Source organism: Aphanomyces astaci (assembly GCF_000520075.1).
Source record: "Aphanomyces astaci strain APO3 unplaced genomic scaffold supercont1.161, whole genome shotgun sequence".
Lineage (NCBI taxonomy): Eukaryota > Oomycota > Saprolegniomycetes > Saprolegniales > Verrucalvaceae > Aphanomyces > Aphanomyces astaci.
The window spans coordinates 1-5,334 of record NW_009798424.1 but is presented as its reverse complement, the minus strand read 5'-3'; positions in this window follow the sequence as shown (position 1 = coordinate 5,334).

The window sequence follows — 5,334 nt, the reverse complement described above, 5'->3', positions numbered from 1 at the left end:
TACGTTCGCGTCACCCGAGACGCACTCAATGGTGTACGGGAAGGTCGACATCACCAGCGATCATCGCTGCAGCTTGTCGGCCTGGTACTTGGCCATATTGGCGTTCGAGCCACTTGGGTTGAAGATGTACACCGGGTTGCAGTGGTCCTTAAACAGACGGAAACCACCCGGGCGTACGACCAGGTAGTCGAGTCTCTTGCACGACTCGACCACGGCATAGGCCTCCTACTCCACGATGGGCCAGCGCGCACTCGTGCCAGAAAACGACCCATTGATGAACGCAAGCGGCTGGTGCCGCTGGCTTCGAGAGGCAAATCCAGGTCCGCTGGCGGTACTTGTGCGGCGACCGCACCCCAAAACAGGTCACTGGCGTCCGTGAAGACGCAGACCGTCATGTCTTTTCGCGGGTGCGACAGGGGCACCACATGCGCCAACGGGTGTTTCATCTCGTTGAAACACTTAAGATGATCGGATGACCATCCCACGGCAGGGAGTGCAACACGCACTAACGTCGTTTTCTTGCAGCTTCCGGCTGCCTTGGTGGCCACGTCGAGCAGACGTCGCAACGGATCCACCAGCTGATTGTAGCCGGGGATGCTCGCACGCATCCAGTTGGTGGCACACACAAACTGTTGGAGGTCGGCCGCAGTCTTCGGCGGCGACAAATCCACAAGTCCTTGAATTTGGCTTGGAGAATGGGTGATTCCATCGGCCGAAATCTCCTTGCCACACCATTCTGCCTCGCGCAGAAATATATGACACTTCTTCGGGCTCAACTTGAGTCTGAACTGGGCACAGATGGACAGGACTTGGTCCAACAAGTCGAGCAGCTCGTCCGTCGTATTGGCGGACCCCAGCAAGTCATCGAGCCAGGCCAACAGGCCTCGAAACAGCAGCTCACCAAACATTTGGTGGACAACCGACTGACAGTATGCGACAGCGTCCGTCTGTCCCATGAGCACGCGGGTTGGGGTGTACACGCCGAAGGGCGTCATGAACGAGAAGTACATCTGGCTGTCCGCATGCAGCGGCAACTGCCAGTACCCCTTGGTCCAGTCCAACGGGAAGTACACGTTCGCTCCGACCAGACAGACCATCGCGCTGTCCAGGTTTGGCATCGGCCAAGGCATCGGCTCCGTGCAGGCATTGATCGGCCTGCTATCGATCGTCATGCGCAAGTCGCCGACTTCCTTCTTCGGCACGATCCTTGGGGCTGCGGCCCACGTAACCCGGTTGGTTTGGTATACCATGTCATTTGCTTCCAGGGCAGCCACATGGCTGCGCATTTACTCCACATACAGCGGCGGGAACCGCCGCATCCCACACTTCACCGGCGTCGAGCCGGATTTGATCCGAACCTTCAATGGTTTGACCTTGACTGGCGGATCGTCGTCCAAGTCTTCATGGAATACATCAATGTGTTTGGCCAATAATTCGTGCAGCCGCTGCAAATATTCACAGCCAGATCACGTAACGAAAGACGTCGCCCTTCAACGCCTTGTTCCGCTGCAACTGCAGCTGCTTTTGAACCGCTGTCTTCAGCGACTCCGGCTTGATTGATTTCGTCATAACATTGACGACCATCTTGCCTTCTTGATGGCGTACCCACTCCTGATGGTCTTGTTCCAACGAGCGCATCAGCTCGTCCAACATACGACCGACGCTTTCGGCCACGGGACCTTCGTCAAGGCAGCAAATAAACACACTTACATTAGTGAGGTTAAACACACCAAAAGGTGCCTACTGACTACAATTCACTAAAGTACTCAGTACCTCCACCAAGGTATCGGAACCTGTGACACGCCGCACACACAGAGTGTGTGTGTTTGCAATGGGTCAAACTAACGCGCGACCCAAGTGCTCTGCACGCTGCAGAACAAGCAGTACGACCAACTTCTCTCTTAGACAAAATGATTCATCGATATGGCCCAAGTACGGAGTAAAAAGAGAATGCAACAAACTCATTGTTAAGAAATAGTACTTTGAACTAAACTGCCTCCTAAAAGGACATCGAATCTCGTGATGTTGCTAAAGCTCGTGGCTACGTGAATTTAAATGAACGCAATCGAGTACTAGTACTTACCGAACGGAGAAATGTCGAATTTGTACTTCTCCAACGGATTGACTCGTTAATCCTATATCACGGAGGTTCGATATACATGTAGATATCGTGGTTTGGTGAAAATAGGTCGCCATGAAATTAAATGGAGGTAATCGAAATACTAGTATATCTATGGTCTCGTGAAATATACTGCAAGCTAAGCGAATTATAGTGAGAAAACCTATTAATAGTGCAATCCCAGTCTGACGTAAAGATTGGATTGACTTGGCTCTAGATGAAAGACCATTCATTTTCCAATTTCCATCATGAAGTTCGCACTCCTTCTCACTTTCACCGTGGCCGTCGCTGCCTTGGCTCAAGACCAAGTTGTCCCAGCCAAAGTCGCTTGGGGCGATGAGGCCCCTGGCGACGGTTTCGAAATCGTCGGGGGCCAGGAAGCCCAATTTGGCAGACACCGTTATGTGGATGGGATCAAGAAGTCGCCCGTTGGTCGAACCTTTTGCGGCGGCAGTCTGATCGCCCCCAACGTCGTTTTGACAGCGGCGCATTGTTTGGACGGTGTTGTACCTTCTGTGGTCGTGGGCACGCACTATTTAACCGGTTTTGCCGACGGGGAACTGGCCAATGTCGTGCAGTGTATCAATCCATCATACTAGTAAGTGTTATTTCAATGTGGGTCCCTTCGAAAGTGCGATACAGAAACGGGTTTTTCTGGCAAGAATGTTGGCCACGCTGTTGGATACTATTATAGTACTCCAGAGTACTCTGAGTACGTACCCTGAAGTATTTATATGGATTTCAAATATCATGTGTCATCCAAACGTCATCCAACATAAATATTTGGTCATATCCTAATTAGTAGAGATCACTGTGGAACTTCAAGATTCGCCATTGTAGCGAACATTTCTGGAGAGAGATAGTATAACATTACCAACAAACAGTACGTGTCCTGTAAGATTGGGCTTTTGGCGAAATTAATCGGATGCTGGGTGAAAATATATTGACAAAAACTGAAAATATACGATACGGCCACTGATGGGGCACCAGATGCAAGACCATCCTCTTGCTTTGGGATGCATTCAGCGCGCATTCAACACCGGATGTTCTTTCTTTCGGCAACGAGCTTTACGTGATCTTGGAAACAATCCCACCTACGTTGACTTGGATTTGTCAGCCAGCTGCGGCCAATGAAGACGGCACTCCGTCATCGATGGGTCAAGCATTTACGTACCCAAGTCAAGATTCACAACGATGGCCTATTCAAACTGACTCCACCGGATCGGTTCAACATCGTCGAGTGGGTCAACAAGGCCTGGGATTCCCTATTGAAGAGACACGCGACTCAACCTTGAAAGGCGAATGGCGTTTCACTCGGGAAGCGCTTTCGTCGTGTCTCCATTGCGCTCGTCGGGCGCCTCACTATTGCTTTCCATCCGCCGTTGGTTTGCCTTTACTACATGTATTAATAAAGATAAATGCCATCACCAATTTTGTCCTTGTTAAGTACGGCTAGTACTAAGTACTGTCGAAGTTTTTACGTCTTGTCCCTTTGAAAGTGCGATACAGTAACGGGTTTTTCTGGCAAGAATGTCGGCCACGCTGTTGGATACTATTGTGCTTTTCACAACTTTTGGCTATTCTGGGACTAAAACCCCTCTTTTAAACATGGACCCACGTAGTACTTAAGTATTAGGTTGAGTCCAGGTTCGTTTTAGTAAAACGAAGCACCAAACGTACCACTCTTTTTAGTAATTCCATGCTCTAATAGAGGTAATTTTATGGATCGTATGGGTTTGCTTTTGTTTGATTGGACGCCAAAGGAATTTTTGGCTGGTTTTCCGAGCAAGGTTTGCTTAACAGGGGTGTTTGCCGATGAAATTTCGGCAAACGCGGTGTTTTAGTGCAATGCTAAGCTAGGCGATGCGATGGCGGCGCGTTATCCTTGCCCAGGTGCTCACAAGTAGTTGACGCAACGTGAAGTTAGTTTAACGTTGGGGCATCCACGGTAGTGCCGGTAAGAAGACGGTTCCGCACCGTGACGGATGTCCACAGATGAACTACATCTGTGGACATCACAGTTGCTACGTGGCAGCCGTTATTTGCGATATCCTCCACTGTCGCTGTACTGTGCTATACGCTACCGTCGAGTGCGTCGGTGGCCGTTTCTCCATGTCGCCCATTAGACGGTGCCGCACCTTGACGGGATCTGCGGAGCTATTCCCTACAAATGCGACGGCCGAAGACAACCAAGAATGGCGGCGGTAAGTAGAGTGCAGTGGAGGCCATCCTCCATGGTCGCTGCACTTGCTTTTCCATAGGTCCACGGCATATCATTTCTCCGTCCACCATTTTCGTTGCACTCCACCGCCCACCATCTTGCACTCGGCGGGTGGAAGGCGGTGGAGTGCAGCGACGTGATTTATTTCTCCCAATGACAGAACCTTCGATTTGCTTCGTTTTAGAGCAAGTGCAACCTTTCTTTATCTAAAACGTTCAATCGTTAAAGCTGCTAAAACCACTGGCAGAAATGTTGAAAAGCACAATATTATAGTACTCCGGAGTTAATTTCAGCTCTTTTTTACTATAGTTTGCAGTATATTTCACGAGACCACCGATATATTTCAATTACCTCCATTTAATTCGTGGCGACCTCAAACTTCACGTTTATATTTCACCAAACCACGATATCTACATGTATATCGAACCTCCGTGATGTAGGATTAACTGGTATATCCAAGGCAAAAGGGGACAGAATCACCCGGATAAGTCCCTAAAATATCCGTTCTGCAAACAGAAGTAACGATACAATCGAAGTTCTGGGTTAGGGAGGAAATATTTGGGGATGCGGTGGAGATGCTCTACTAGTAAGGCCAAATATTTCTGATAGGCGTCAAAAACGGTGTAATGGCCAACATGTGAGTAAGTCCTATCTGAGCAAAACTTCAACCCACATTGAAGTAACATTTACTAGTACGATGGATTGATACACTGCGCGACATACGATTGTACTATCCGCATACGCTTGCCTCCTTCGTGTGGACACGGTCACCCAGTCGCTCACACGACAGTTTTTTGCCCAGAAAAAATGTTTCACCCAGTCATTCCCACCTCATATATAGTACGTATCCCGTGCACTCTTCGCCTCCGTCGCCCCCAGTTCGGTTCTTCCAACGGTCAGTGCTTCTCCACGTCGCTTCACAGTTTAAAATAAACACAACTTTATGAATCCCAGCATACGTTTCGTGCAGAGATCGTTCAGTGCCACTAGCACA